This window comes from Columba livia, chromosome 5 (assembly GCF_036013475.1).
Source record: "Columba livia isolate bColLiv1 breed racing homer chromosome 5, bColLiv1.pat.W.v2, whole genome shotgun sequence".
NCBI classification, from domain to species: Eukaryota; Metazoa; Chordata; class Aves; order Columbiformes; family Columbidae; genus Columba; species Columba livia.
Window position 1 is genome coordinate 17208112 of NC_088606.1, and position 15786 is coordinate 17223897.

Sequence of the window (15786 nt, forward strand, 5' to 3'; positions counted from 1 at the left end):
AACGTGGGCAGCTTTTTCAAATATATGGGCTCAACCTGAGAGGGCTGTCAGAGATGACGGAAAGTGTTTGCTGTGCACCTGGGAAGCACTGATTGACAGTATATCTCATGATATTGGCCAGATAATGTGCTTTTCATCTCAACAGTTGATGCTTTTTGTGAGGTGACATTCTTGAACATGTTCCAAGGAAACAAGGAAGCAGAACATATGAAACACGCTAATTTAAGTGTGATAATGGATAAAATAAGCACCTGTTCTGGGCACATCTGTGCCATAGTGCTGTGGAACAAACCCTCCTCTGTCTGGTTATCTTCTTTTTCTCATTTTTGAGTTCAGTGTTCAATCCTTGAAACAATGCTTTGTTTTGTACTGATGGAATTTAACTCTGCTCAGAAAGAGTTATGCCCTTTATGCAATCAAGGAGAACACTACTGATACCTCTGTACTGCCCAATTACAATATATGTACTAGTTAGTATTCTCTCTTTCTGCAGAGAGAAGTCCTATTTGGAGGACAACCTGCATACTTTTAAGAATGGCTTTCAAAATGACCGAGTTTCATTGTGGGGGAATGTCCTTTAGTTCCAAGTAAAACGTCCTTGGTTGTATTCTCTTTCCTCTCAACCACAGTGCTTGGGCTGTTTTGACTGGGGCTCACTGCCACTTCTGCATATTCTGGCTAATGATTCCTGCGGATGGGGACCCGAAGCAGAACTCTGCTCTTTGCCATGTGGGTAGGAGGGCCTTGAGGCTGCTCTGAGGGCTCCCAGGGATCTGACCTGGAGGGTGAAGAAAGTCGTGTTTCTAGAGCTAATGGCACTTTCAGGAAAGTAATTGGCAGAGCCAGGCCCAGAACTTGGAATCAGGTTCAGTTCATGTTGAGCTGTTTAATCCTCTCCCCTTGGATGCCAGTTAGTAAAGATTTATAATGCGTCTCATTTTGGCTTGTCACATACTGCTGAGTCATGCTTGCTTGGAAGAATTTGAAGTCGGTCTTTCTTCCTCAAAAAACAGGCTTATTTTCTCTCATTGCACTCCTCTTCCTCCTTGTCAACAAGCCATCTTTGGTCCTTTTCCTCTGTAATGCATCAGTTCTCTGTGTTAGATCTGGGTCCCTAGGCTTTGCTTCATGAAAATGAATTCTCCATAGTGCTCCTGACAAAGGAGGAAAAAATACTTGAATGAGACATGTCTGTAGCAAAAGACAATACAACTAAATCTTGAGCTGTGAAGCTGGGATGCTCCTGGTAGTCGTCCTGAAGGCCCATGTTTGTCCTGTCCAACCACACCACAAATGTGTGTGCACATTGAGGGAGTCTCTCCCCCTTGAAGAGTGCTAATGGGCTAAAAATTGGTGCTTTGAGAGACCTGGTTTGAGGTGAGTATTTTTGCCAAAACCAACATAGTTGTCTTTTTCTGAAATCATGTGGTTTAAAGTTCTAGTGACTTCTGCTACTTTCTGTAATTTCCCCCCAATGTTAGGTACAGGTAAGTACATGTACTGGTGTAAGTGGGTTGTCTTACAGCAGAAGGAAATAGTTCAGAGGATTCTTTGGAAATAAGGCCTTTGACACTGGATGTTGTAGTGCTTAGTAATGACTCTCACTGCCTAACCTTGATAAAGTTATCTGCATGTTGGGGCAACTGCTTAATAGCTGATAGAACAGGTGATGTCTGGAGTGATTAATGGTGCTGGAATGAAATGATATCGTAAAGGTCTACTCATGACGTGCCATGCTGGCCCCATCAGCAGCCCTGGCACTGCAGCCCTTTCTCCCTCCCACTCTGAAATGAGTTGCCTGGTTACAAGAACTGGTGTGATGACTAGGCGTATTCCTTATCTTGTCAACCTGGTTTCACTACAAGGCTTGAAAGTATCATCATTTGTGTATGTGGACTATGAAACACTGCCTGTTTCATCAATATGCGATGTTTTAGTGAGTCCGGCAGTGACCACTTAAACCCAATTGAGTGTGTTATCTCTAAAATGTGTTTCCGTGAGAATCTTGGTTATTTCATTGTGGATAAAAAACCAACCACAGAGATGAATGTAAATACTGGTAACTGTTGCTCTTTAGCTGTATCTGCGTGCCATACAGCTGTGTGTAGATGCTTCTTTGTTCAGGAATATGCTATTCCTTTGTATTACAAAAACCTGTCTTATTTCAGGAGATTTTACAGGCTGAGGATCCACCCTTTCTGCCCGCTGGTGCAGCCACTATGGGCTCTGCTTGCTGCTGTTTGAATGGCAAGAAGGTGGCATGGGGTAATGGTGAGGTTACTTCCGCACAAGTTGACCTGTGTGTTCTGTTTTGTGGCAGAGGCCCTGACTGCTGGGAGGTGTTCTGGTTGACAGGCCAGCCAAACAGACCTGAACCCCGCCAGCCAGCACCTGGACGATGGTTGCAGCAGATGGTTAGAGAAAGGATGAGGCACAGAGCAAATGTGCTCACCTTCCCCTTGGCACACCCTCTTGCCTTCTGTCAGTTGCTGGTTTACAGACTCTGGTGGCAGCAATGGTATCTGTGGCACCGTATCTAACAGCCGCAGATGGATCTGCTCTGCATAAACCTTTTAATGCATTTTTGAGCTCGCTCTAATTCCTAACATCACAGGAACGTAAAGAGGCTATCGGCACTTGTTTGATATTCTCTAGTTTTGCTGTGAGTAAAACATGATCGAATATAAATTTGCTTCATTTTGTTGTTGTTTTTCTTTTTTATAAATCTGTAAAGAAATAGGCATTACCTATCTCTAAGCGGATGTATATGTGGTCATGCCACTAAAACACTCTGGCTCTTTAACAATTAAAAAAATAATTTCTGTCAAGATGTCGTAACAAGTTCAGACGTCACGTGTTCTTCCCCAAAGAGAAAAGACTTTTCTGCTAAAAACAAAAAAGCTTGCAGAAAAGGGAGAAGGAGGAACTTAGAAGCTGGGTACAGCTTAGAAGCTGTCTTCTAAATTCATCTAGTGCATGCAGTCTGTGATTTACAACCAACAGTGGGGTTTGTGGAACCTAAAAACCTCTTGTAATTGAAGAGAGGCGAGTATCCAGATCCACATGTGCTGCTTGACCAGGTTAAGTGGTAACATAGCAGAAGAACACTCCAAAAACAAAGTACAATATTCATACTGCCATAGTAGCAGAAGTCCTGCCTCTGTAGCATTTATGCCAAATGAACAATTCGTTTTCGAGTAAAATCTGCACCTGTCTTTTGTCTGATATTGGGAGCATTGGAATTTTTCTCATCTTTCTGTTGGTTTTCAGTTAACATTGCCCTTCTGTATTTTCAAGGACAGCTTTAAGAGTTGGTTCAACTCAGTATTCTTTCACACTGTTGTCTAAAATAGAGTTTCTTTGCCAGTCAGTCTTTAAGCACAGACTTGCATGCGTTTGGACCAGCCTCATGGTTTTAGAGTTGCTGCGCTGTCTGGCACAGGTACATACAGATAATGTGTCGACTCATGGCGTTTCCATCACATGTGGCTTTAACATTAGTGTCCTGTGTGATATAGTCTGGGTAAACCACGTTATTGGAGGCTCTTTACAAGGCCCCCTGGTATGACAGAGCTGTGTACGAAGTTCAGCATTTAGATACGCTTGCTAGTTGGAGGGGTGGGAAGAGGAGGATAGAGGGAGCTTGTTCTAAGGTCGCCTGTGGTGCTGCTCTTGTTTTGCCGACAAAGAGGGAGCTTAATTCACTGGAGCTGTCAATCTGGTAGTTCTCAAGCACTGAAAGAAAACTCCTGTAAACGTGTATGTGAGGGAGGAAAGGGAAAAAGAAACTAAGCAGCTCTACTGTTTTAATGAAAGGCTGACGGCAAAAAAACCAAAAGTATTCGTAGTTGTGGACCTGCACCCTGTATCTAGCAGAAAAGGGGAAAGCATAGGAGTAAGAGGGGAGAAATATCTCTGCTGACACATAGGGTTAGAGCACCATGTGCTGTGCTAAGAGTACGTGATGATAAAATTGAGCAGCGCCTTTTGTCACTCAGAAGTTTACTTTTTCAAAACCACCACCTTTTAAAGGTGGTTTAATCTGTGGAAATAAAATGGTTTGCACTATGCCTCTTGCTGTTCCTGGTTCCATGGATTGCAAGTGGGAGCTGGGACTATGAAGGAAAAGAGATCTGTTTGCAGGGGACAAGCACTGGATGGGGTTCTATTTTGACTTTGGGGCTTGACATTTTTCTGTAACCTTTTCTTCTGTCTGAAGGAATAGATCAAAGTTCCGGGGATTCTGTGCAGGCTGGAGTGATTTTCAAGTGAGTAGAGTTTTTTGACCTTTTTCTTGGCCTTTACAGAAGGCCTTTACAAAATTTTAGTACACTTTGAGGAATAGAAAGTATAGGCTTGCTGCTAGATAGGGGTTGAAGCTCCATCTTTTTTCTGTTTCTGATGCTATTTTAGTTCTCAGTTCTCAGCATCTGGGAGAATTTGTGCTTTAAATTTTCCTTTATTCACTGTTCAGTAGAGTGAAGAATCTTTGGTCATAGACATTCCCAAGTTTAAATGGCTTTTGTTTGGGACTTTGTTTCAGGAACTGTCCATTGATGTCCTTTCTGATTCCTTTGTTAGTGCCATGTGATCATAGCTTTACTCTTCATTGCTTACTAGTGATGGATTGCCTGTTTTCAGATAGCACTGCACCTCACAGTAGAGCTTTCTTGTGGATCAGAACTTTTTTGTTTGTTTTCTCAGTAAAAACAATGGATTTTACTATTGTCTGGTCTAAAGGCAATTTAAAGACTCTCTTGGCTATCTTTTCCTTAAAGTATATAAGGTTATTGCTGGCTCTGGGTTTTGTAATAAAACCACATGGATCTTTAGCATATCAGTTCATGTCTCTGGAGAGTGGAGAAGACTTTACTTGACTGATGCTGATCTGCTGCTGTGTTTTAATTGTGAATGTTTCTAAGAGACTGGTAGGATGTAAATACTCTTTTGAGTCAACGAGGAGTCTGACATTCGGAGCCCAAAATGGTGCTGGAAGGAGCCAAAAGTGATTGAATGAGAGATGCATAAAGTCATTGGGAAGTTTTATCTTTTTTTTTCTCTAAGTAACATAAACTCAGGTGCATAGTACAGAATTATGGTTGCAGCAGACAGTCACTGCCGTTTGTGCTGTGCTGACCACCAGCTTTTCTAGTAGAACTCTTTTCTCATTTTTGTGCTACTGTGTTAAGCAGTTTCCTGATCCAGTGCAGTGCTGCATCTTGGTTCACAATAGGTATTGTTTGGGTGGGGGTTGGCACAACTCTTTTGTGCTGTCATTTGATCTCTTGTTTGTCTTGAATGATCTATTAAAATGTAATGCTTAATCTCATCCCTTTTTTGGCAGTTTTTCTTCTAGTATTGTTGCAGTGGTAATGAAACAGTGTAGCTGTAATTGCAAGAAATCAATGGAGAAAAACAATATTTTGGGATGTTTCTTTTGCGTCTTTGCCTATAGAACACGGAGAATGGCCACATTGTAGGCAGGGTCAGTTGAACCTTCAGTCTGCCGTGCTGTGGCTGTTCATGGGTTAACAGATAACTTCCCCGGTTTTTCCCTTTTTCCTGGTTCCTTCTGTTTGTCATTGTGAAAAAGGTTTGTAGAACCAGACAGAAGAGCTTTCTTCAAACAGGCAAATGTGGTTCTGAGACCGTAGAACATGGGTAGAGTATTTACTACAGCTGACATGTATTTTTAAAGTTACTTTTCTTTCTTTGTCTGTCAGCTTTGATACCAGTGGACTGTGGAAAAGCATGTTTCCTCCCTGCCCCCTATCCCAAATTGTGCTAACTGCAATTAGGAGACCTTAATTAAAATTCTTGATTCGTAGCTTGGGCAAAGCATTTGGAAGCAAAGTCATTTATTCTAAGGCTTACTACAGATTTCTTCTTGGGCAAAGTTGTTTCCTGATGTTTAAGGTCAAGATCTCTCAATCTGTTGTTCTGTAGACGAGTTAGATGCGGGTCAAGTTCTTTGTACTAATGCTTATTCCTAAAATAGTAATCCTTGCATATGAATTAGGCTGAGATTCTCAAAAGCTCTTACTGTTAAGGTGCTGAGTTTTCTTGACCTTTGTGGGAGCTGAGCATGTTTGCAGACCTTGGGCTAATCCAGCTTCCTCTGAACCTGTTTGGAATCTCTGTAGCTGGATTCCTTGGGAACTGGATATACCTGGTGTTCATATTTAATTATGGTTTGTGTTTTGGTGTGTGGTTTGTGCTTTTTGTTTGTTTTGTTTTTGTAATGGGAAGTCTGAGACACAGGGCTGGAAATTGAACTTGTTCACAGTGGCACAAGTTCAGTGGCAAACCTGGGATCAATACATAAGCCTCTTGCTGATTTCTTCTTGCTTTGTTGCACCATAACTACTGAGAGCAGGCACTTAAAAGATGTAATCGCTTGATAACAACGATTGATGGCCAGGAATCAAAAGCGTGGTAGGTAGTAATTAAAACATGCAACCGCGATGCCGTTGAAAGTGCTCTGAACGCCTACTTGGCCCAGGAAAGTATCCGGTAGCGTAATTTGAAATGTTTTTGTAGGACCAAGTGTAGTATTTGAGTTTCCTGTTACTTGTTAGTGTTACTGCCACCTTTTCTTATGTTGACTGCTATGTGGGTGTGAAAGCTCCCTGCAAGAATAGACTTTTAACACACTTGCTGCTGCTGGTAGTGAACGCTGAAACACAAAGTGTTTGTTTCTGGGAAATGCACATGGCTCATGTAAAATCTCCCTGTTCTCTCTCCTGTTAAATGAAAGTAGATCGCCAGTTGTTTGGGGCTGATCCAGGTAGAAGGGAGCAGCCTAGCAGTGCTGCTAATATTACAGCAAAGGAAGGCTTGTGCTGGAGAATGGTTTTGGTAGATCTTTAAAACAGTGATGTCTTTGTGGGGTTGTTTTCAGCAGCCACTTTGGCTTAGAGGGGATAATTATTGTAGCCTTTCTAAGAAGACGGGTGAAGGTTCTCTTTCGGTAAAGCTTGACCTCCTTTTGATGAAACTATTAAATGGTTAGCTTTTTTTCCCCATTCTTTATATGTCTTTGAATGTGAAAATTCTTTCCCTGAGTTTTTTTTTTTTTCCTCTCCCCTCCAATTAAATTGTTTATTCAAAATATCTGGTGTCGGTGTTGGATGCCTACTCTAGCTCAGGAAACTGGAGGGCATTCCTGCAAGGCCAATCCCCAAAAAACTGCGAGGTGGCTCTTTCTTGCTGTGCTGTGCATGTATAGTTTGACTATGAGGGCTTTTTGAGGCACACTGCCCAGACAACTTTGAAGTATGAATAAAGTCTCAGGTGTACATAGATGAGCTGCAAACAGTAGAAATGTGTTTAAATTTTGATGTCTTCCATGTATTCACTGGGGTGGGGACTGCACAGGGAATTTCCAAATCAAGGAATACTCTCCGATCCAAGAGAGAATAGGGAACAGTCTCTTAGGCATTGACCTGGCAGACAGCATAGGGTTGGCTTTTGGCTCTGTAGTAAGGTTCATTGTAACTTAAGCAAATCAGTCAGTTTCCCAATATGATACTTTTTCCACTGGTCAAATGCAAGAATAATACAAACCCATTGTGATGCTTTTGTGTAGCTGAACTGACTGCAAATTTCTCATAGGTGGTTGGATGTCAGAGGAGAGCCAAAATGTTTACTGCTTCATATTTGATATATCTTGATATTTGTCACCATCTTTTAACGGATATCTATCTATTCCAAGGCATAGTTCAAATTAAAAGGCCAGGTTTTAAAAATTTCTCGGCTCCTCACTGGTGATTTCTGTAAAGGAAATATAATCGAACCCAGTTGTTGAGGACTCCAGCATGTTTTAACAGTTTTACCTCTATCTTCTTTTATCTGTTAGACCCATGCTTCTTGCATGGGTGCCTGAGTTCCAAGAAGTCTCTTGTAACCCTGTAAATGGAGCAAATAGTTGCTGTTTCCCAAGTGTACACAAAACCTGAAGAAACACAGGAAAATGAAAAATCTGGAACCCACGTGTAAATTTGAGCTTGAGCCTAAACCTACTGAGGCTAATGGAAGGTTTTTGGTTTTTTTTAATTGATAAAACAGTTTCCCTAACACAAGAACTTTGGAAGGAAAAAACCTCTCAAAACGTAGAAGTCTTTAATTCTTCTTATAGCCAATTATCTAAGAAGGTGCTATGTAACTTACGCATCTAGTGAGCTAAAAGAAAAAGTTGCTTCTCAGAAATTATGTATTTTCTTTCACATCTGCAGGTTGTTTACTGGGACTGGCTCTTCAGGAATTCTTCACTCCTTTGTGTTTATTATACACAACTTTACTTGTAACAAACATCTGAAAGACTTGAATGATTGGCTGGCCGAGGGTTGCATCAGAAGTGGGTAGCAGCTTGGTTTTGTCATGCTTATTTAAAAGTTAAAAGATCAGGTGCACTCTGCAGCCTTTTTTCTAAAGGAAGCTGCTGTTCACCATTGTACTAAGAAACTATTTTTTCCCCTCTAAATGAGACCCTGGATCTCCTAGGAGATTTGAAGACTGCATATTTATTTTCTGAAAAATAGAATAATTTGAGTCTTCTGGACTGATGCTTGAGAAACAGCACAATACCATTTTCAAGTGGCTGGCAAGCAGTACAGGCAGCGTTGTGTCCTTCCTTTACAGGTGAGGATTCAGCTGTGAACCACTGGCAGGATCGCATCCCAGCTGTCAAAGTGGAGGGGTGTAGTATAAACACTCCCAAATGAAAACAAGTCGGGGGGGTGGGTCACACAATTAATTTGGTTTAGATGAAGCTTAGTATTTGAAGGTGGGCTCTTTTGATGTCAGTTGTCTCATCTACGGGGTGGAAAACAGTATGTCTGCAGAACACAGTGTGTTCAGTTCATCTCTTTGTGTATGTGAATGTTTCAAGGAGTGGTCTCACAGGACTGGAAAAATGCCCAAAAAAGAATGATGGCTTTTTAGACTACAGTGCCCTGTACCTCCTCTTGTGCTTGCTTTCCAAATGGACAGCTGAGCCACATCTAGGAAAGAAGACAAATGTGATCAGCGCTGGCTGCCTGCTGTGTGATTCTCTGAGCAAGTGTGAGCACCCTCTTGATCAGAGGCCAGGCTCATGCTTCATGTTTTTTGAACTGTTCTGCCGTGAAAAAGACTAATTTCTTTTTACTATGATTTCCTGGATTACCTGTGGACTAGTAATGGCTTCTTTTCCTGATGCAATGCATATGGTTTCAGGAGATCCTTATTATGGGTGCTCTGCTTTTTTGCTTAAGACTGACAATGTCCCATAGATTTCCCATGCTCATGACCTGTTGGAGTTTGCCTTTCTGCTCTCTCTCTCTTGCCTCTCTAAGATATACTTTTCTGGTGGTGTTGGTGTGTGGAGTTTTGTTTTGGTTTTGTCTTCCCCCCCTCCACCCTGCAATGGGCAGAAATATTAACATGGTCTTTTCCTTTTGGCTTTGGAAATCCTTTGGAAGGATTTCTGTATGGTCCCACTTGTGCTGAAGAAATTATGTTTAACAAAGCTCTGACTGCTTTGTCCATTAGGCAGGTGTGTGGTGAGTGATAAAGGGTGGTTGGAGTAGTTCCAATACTGAATGGAGTACTTGGTGATGGTACTAGCCCAGGATGGCTAATCCAACTGTTGTCTTGAGCATAAGCACAGAAGCCATGGAATTCAGGATTGTTGTTGCTATGCAGGTGCCAGTTTATAGCAGACAACGTCCAAGATGATTGTCGACATCCAAAAGCTCACTGTTGGTTGTCTTGGGTGTGACAGATATAACGGTCCCCAGCAGGTGCTTTTCTCCTTCCTCCCAGACCGCCCTGCTGTGGAGGGTACAAGGAGCAGGACCACAGCTGCCACCTTGTCTTGTATCACTGGAGTGAACGTAGCTGGGACGGTTGCCGTACCCTCTCAGGCAAGGACTGAGAAGGCTGAGGACTCTCGAGCCCACTGTCTTTGGGTCCCAGAATGAGAAAACACCATGTTCAAGGTTTCTGATAACAGCAAATGAAGGCAGCGGGTACTGTGGGTTGAACCTGAAAGGGCTGAAGAGGCCTTCTTTGTGCACAAAAGGAGTGTAGGATAGATGGGTCTTCTTGAGTGAGATGCAGAAGTGACCAGGGTAACTGTTGAGCCTGAGCCTGTGAGTTGCAGCCAGTGAAGGCCTCACTGTTCCAAGGAGTATTTAAGTGAGAGGGTAAAGAGCATCAGCTGAAATACTGAGGGCCTGCATGAGAGGCAGAGGTTATAGTCCCAGCCTCCTGTCCCTGGGACCTGTTCTGACTGAGGTATTGATGGGACTCAGTATGTCCTCATCAGGTTATCAGTTTTGAAACCTGTTTCACATGAAGCCTCTACATTGATGAAAAATTGAGTTCTAACTTTAGCTATTTAAAAATGCCTTTCTATCTGGGCTTATGGTACAAACTTCTGCTATAAAGGAGAGCTGCCAGAGGAACAGCTTGACTACTTCAGAGCAGTGCTGGGTAGTTTCAATTATGTCACGGTGTCAGTTCTTGGAAAATCTGCTAAGCTAGTTTTCAAGAACACCTTAGCAATCTTCTCTGTGGCTTAATTACTGAGAAGTAACTGTCATCTGTTGTGTATTTATGTAAAAGGTATATAGCAAGTGGAGCAGTTGATGGATTGAATACAACTGTTCATATGATCCTAATGTGTGAATGTGGAGGAGTAGTTTCCCAAGTAAGGCTCATTTCCAGGCAAGTCCAATTAATTTTTCTGTAACAAGTATTAATGACTTACAGTGATTTTGCTTTTAGTGTCATGGAATCAACAACACAGAAGATTTGTGTTACCCAAGGTAACAGTATGGCACCGTAACGCCTTTGCTTGAGTGGATATTTTGATCAGGACGCTGTGATGAGAGTTGACAAAAATCAGAGGATTTAACATTTCGTTCTGTCTCGTGAAAGTGGTTTGAGTAAAAGCTGTTTGGTTCCAGTGGGATTTTACTTAGGATGGAAGCCTGCAGTGTCAATCTTGCAGCTCTCTGATATAACAGCAAACCTGCGCCTGACATATCAAGGGGAAACACCTTATGAAGAAGAGCTCAGGCAGCTCTTCTGTAAAGCCCAGAAAGGAGGTAAGGAAAGAGTAGTGCTGGATGAAGGGTCCACAGTGGCAAGTGTCATCCGCTGCTGCTCTTGCCCATGTACTCCTCGCACGTTCATCTCCAGTGCAGGTGTTTGGTACTCGGCAGTGCGAGCATGCCGTGCCTTCTTACGCTACTGGAAAGCTGTAAGACCTCTGGAGTTTGGCTTCGTGCCATTGCATTACAGCACAAGAACCGCATGGCTGTAGGTGGATAGAGACACTAGATAATGCATCTTGAGCAATCCTGGCACCAAGGCAGTGGTAAAATATGAGGAAGAAATTGAAAGAAACGTGATATTTGATATGTTCTCTGTAGTTCTCTCTTGTCTGTGGGTGAAGGGAGGAATTTAATGGCAAGTTTAGCGTGCAGGTTGTCTTCAAAAGCACCTGTAAGCGGTTTGTTGTTATGTAGGATGCAAGACAGTGGGTTAGGGCCTCAGTTACCATGAATGTTTTACAGACAAATATTTGAAAAAGAGATATCTTCCTGCTTTTAATAATATGAAAACTTTGTTTTGAAATAAGGGCTTGTTCATTCTTTCCCGGTTTGTAGCCGTAAATGGCCAAAAATGCGGTTTTAGATTTTTTCTTTAGTTTCCTGATTGTTTGTGAGTAGGCTCTTTTTTGTTCTTGGTGATGTGAACAGAGAAGTTATTCTTCAACTGGGAGAGTCTTCCTGAAAAAGTGTAGACACGACCTTACTAGGATTTTTCTAAGGAGAACACCACAATGTGAGAACAGTAGAACAAAATAATAAAGAAATGGCCTGTTATCTTTCCAGCATCACTTCTGAGTGAATATCTTGAAGTAAGACACTGTACAAAAAGCTGTAATCAGGGCACATGGTTTAAAAGTGCCCTGGGAGATGTAGCTGCTGTTGGAAACTCCATCTGAAATTAGTGATGTAGGTGTTAGTCTGACCTATATGCAGGCCAGTGCTTTTTGCTAGTTCAAAATATTTGCACTTTACACTCATCTTCTCTTCAAGCCAGGCCTTGAGAGAGGGTTCTGCTCCAAAATGAAGGCTTGATGCTGTTAGGCTGACACTGATGGGCTGTTGGTTGGATGTACTTTGAGGGGTCAGCAGCCTCACGGGTCTGAGAGCTGCTTGTGGTTGAGGTGATGGTTTCTGGTGCCCTTGGAGTGGTGGTATGGAGATGTGCAGGCCACACTGGAGAAAGGCTTCTTCTACACGTTGTGGATGGTGGTGCGAGAATTTAGATGGAGAGAAAAAATATAGTCTTAAAAATTTATTCTGGCTGTTGTTTTACTTTTCATGGAATCACAGAATGGTTGGGGTTGTAAGTGACCTCTGGAGATCGTCTAGTCCACCCTCCCTGCTAAAGCAGGTACACCTAGAGTAGATTGCAATCTGAAAACTAATTAGAGAATATAATTAGGGCTGATGGCGGTGTTTCATTGAGATGTAGGGAAGTAGTCCAAATAAGGTAATGACAGTTTTTGGCCTCTTAGAGAGCAACTTGCTCAGCATCTTGATTATCATTTTATAACCATCACAGCTTCATTGCTTCTGAGGACTGGGGAGATTTTTGAAGAGGAATCACTTTGCTGAATTGGAATAGCTTCTGCCCTTAAGGTGGTGCCTGTGTATTTTGCAGTTTACTGTGGCACCTTGGACTGTGTGCTGACCCAGCATGAAACCCTGCATGTCCAAGTAGTCTGAGAACACCTGTCCAGCGCCAGGGCCAAGTCAGTGAGGCTGAGCGACCGTGGGTTACGTAAAGCTGGGTGTGGAGCAGCCGCCTCTGTGTGAAACACGGCTGAGTGCAGGATCTGATGTGCAGAGAGCTGTGAAAATGTGCTGCTGGGGAAGAAGCCTTCTTGGGATAACAAATCCTGCTGTTACAGATAGGTGTGCTGGTGGGGTTAAAAGCAGGCACTTGGACAAGCATTTTCTTTTGCTTTCACAAACAAAAATTCCTGGAAATATTCTGAGCAAATGTTATTTTTATTTACTAAGAGAATGAGGTATGTTTCTCTGTAAAATTCTAATAGTATTACACAGTGCAGTAATTTTCATTAACTGTTATTTGATAATTCTTAAGTGACAGCAAATGGGATGAACAAAAATCAATTTCCTCAGCTGATGCAGTTCAGGAGTCTGCCTAAGCCAGAATTTTCAAGATCATTTGAAGCTGTTATTTAATGCAGATTTTTTTTCCGATGTATAATGACTCTTCAAGTCCTTGTACATATTACAGAATTTTGGCAATTTAAAAGTTGTAACTTTCCTACAAATCCCTTTCTTTTATGCTAATTGTATTTCCAATTAACGTGATGTAATTCTGATAGCATCTTAGTTCTGATCCTGCGTATGACATCCCCCAGCCAAATGTGAAAGCCCAAGAGAGAGAAGATGCGGAGCTAGCAGTGCACATCCAATGATGGGCAATGTGGAAAGCAACCTGAAACAGCAGAGGAGTCATCAGCTTCTCCTTGCCTTGTGTTGTGTGGTCACCTATAGGCTTGAAATCCCAGCATGAGGTAGAGCATCATCTCCACAGTTCTTATCTCTTATGGCTACAAACAAAAGATGTGAGAAGAGAAAATGAGTACGCTTGTCCAAGGGAGATTTGTTCTGTGATCATGTGTAATCAAACATGTAATCAACATTTAATCAAACATTTAATAAACCGCCTGCATTTTTCCTTGTAATTAGTTGCTGCCAATTATTGCGATTGAAGAGTGAGTTTCAGGGCGGAGCTGGACAAAAATAACCCAGAGGAAAACAACTCACTGCTGTTGTGCCTTTGTCTGCCTTCCCAGCTCCTGCTCAAAAGCTGGATCAGCTGTTTATACATCCACCTTCCTTAGCAATGATAAGGACAATGGTAATTTGGTAGCTTTGAATAGAAATTTAGCTTTTAATTTTTTCCTTTAAGAGGGATTTAGGTTATCTTATAAACTCAGGAGCGTGTTGTGATGGGGAGGGGCAGGTACCAGATAATGTAGGTAAGTCCATAAAGGGAAATAAATGTACAAGATGCAGCTGAAATGTTGGCCTGAGGCTTTTTTCTGAGAGGGAGAGCAAAGGTATGAGTAACAGAGCTCCGGCATGATGGTATGATTTAGCTTGTCGAGGCAGCTTCTAGAAAATCTGAGGAGGCCCAAGAAATTGTCTGGTTCTTCCAGTTACACGGTGTAGCAGACCTCCCAGCAGATTCCAATCTGTGCTGCAATGGAGTCTGGTTAGAAAATCTAACAGCAGTTTGATGGTTGTCTATCAGGTCCTGCGTGCCCTGGCTAAGTTTGGGAAAGTTGTGGTTTTAAAACACACGTGCTTGGTCACTGATGGAAACGATGGGTGTAACAGCTGCTGTCTACGATAAGTTATGGGGAAAAAACAAAAACAAACAAAACAAGGGCAGGATTAATTAGAGTGTTGTGTGTGTATACCCCAGTGTGTCTGTGTGAGAGAGATTAGTAGCAAGATGTGCTTCTCTGAAGTGATCTGGACACCAGGACAGAGAATTTTCACCAGCTAGGGTGGAGATTTTTTGGAGATACTGCTTTGCCTTCGTCAGGTGCAGAAACTATAATGAGTACACTATCGCTGTCTAATTTCTGCTCCAGCTTCAAGTTTGTGCTTTTTGACCTTGGCTGATCCTATGCATAATAATCCCATGTCCATCCCTGCCCAAAGCTTTGGGTGTATTTCCATGAATCTTCATGACCTGCGTTGCCATGATATTAAAAGGCTGGCAGCAGTACCTTGTTCCATGTGTTGGATGTCCAGTTCCTCAAACTGCAGCCCCATCCAATGAGACCAATGGAAAACTCTGTTCTCTTACCTGACCCTTTTGATAAGGTTTTCGCCCAGGGTCTGTCGTCTATGGTGTGTCTTCTTTTTTTTTTTTCTTTTTTGTCCTCCCCCCCAAATGTTCGCATCAGCTATTAATATTATTCTGTATACTGTAGAATAAATAATATTTATTACTTTGCTATCTCTCCATTTAGATCCTTTTTTCTTGTAAGTAGGACCATAGTCAAATATTGCATGTCACAGACATTTAATTTGATTTCCAGGATCATGTGTAATTTGTACAGATCACCAAGATGATTCACTGCAGCACTGTCAGATGCTCTATCCTGTTGCTTCTTAGGGAAGTTGGCCATGTGTCAGTAAATGGAGTATTTTCAAACAGTGTGATCACCGCTTGTTGGAAGCCAAGCTTTCGTTTTATTGCAACCCTCTCTAATGAGGCTTCCAAATACAGTGAAATAGTTTTCCTTGATCTATGTTGATGTAACTCAAGCAGAAGAGTCAATTGCAGGGGAAGGATATTCCCATTATTGGTATTGGCATGAGAAAAGCAATCCAGTTCACGTTTCTTTAATTTGTACCATGTATTTTCTGCTGAACATCTTTTTCTTCTCAAATAGTGTATTAGGCTGCAGAATTGCAGATTCCACACACACTTCTCTTTTCTATTTACGTGGTTCATATAGTGTTAACGGGGGGCTGCATAGTGAAATAAAGGTGAAACCCAGTTTGAGATGATACTGGAGCTGCTTTTAGCCAACTTTTTGTTTGGGACTCAACCAGCCAGTCCTCTTTAAAATAAAAGCTGCATTTGTAAGTGCCCCAAACTAAAGGCTGAAGCTTGAAATGCATCTCAAAGGGAGCAAACAGAACAGAGGAGCTGTCTGGAAGAGTTGTG

The 15786-nt window shown here is 42.1% G+C and overlaps 1 protein-coding gene and 1 long non-coding RNA gene across 8 annotated transcripts in view; both read left to right on the plus strand.

Annotated features, from left to right (window-relative positions):
- ITPK1 (inositol-tetrakisphosphate 1-kinase) overlaps positions 1 to 15786 on the plus strand; it is a 149894-nt gene that overhangs the window by 8105 nt on the left and 126003 nt on the right. The window contains exon 1 of one of the 6 annotated variants that reach the window (XM_065063626.1): positions 961 to 1377. The exons of the other annotated variants lie outside the window; for them this stretch is intronic. The gene's annotated coding sequence lies outside the window, so the exon portion shown is untranslated. Of the gene's footprint in view, positions 1 to 960; positions 1378 to 15786 lie in introns of those variants that run through there. 6 annotated transcript variants of the gene reach the window in all.
- Positions 1384 to 15069, plus strand: LOC110361417 (uncharacterized). 2 transcript variants are annotated; one of them, XR_010472807.1, is made up of 3 exons: positions 1384 to 2059; positions 2321 to 13093; positions 13454 to 15069. It is a non-coding gene; the product is annotated as an uncharacterized LOC110361417 (long non-coding RNA). The 2 variants fall into 2 exon arrangements; XR_010472808.1 differs by having other exon boundaries at positions 1384 to 2049.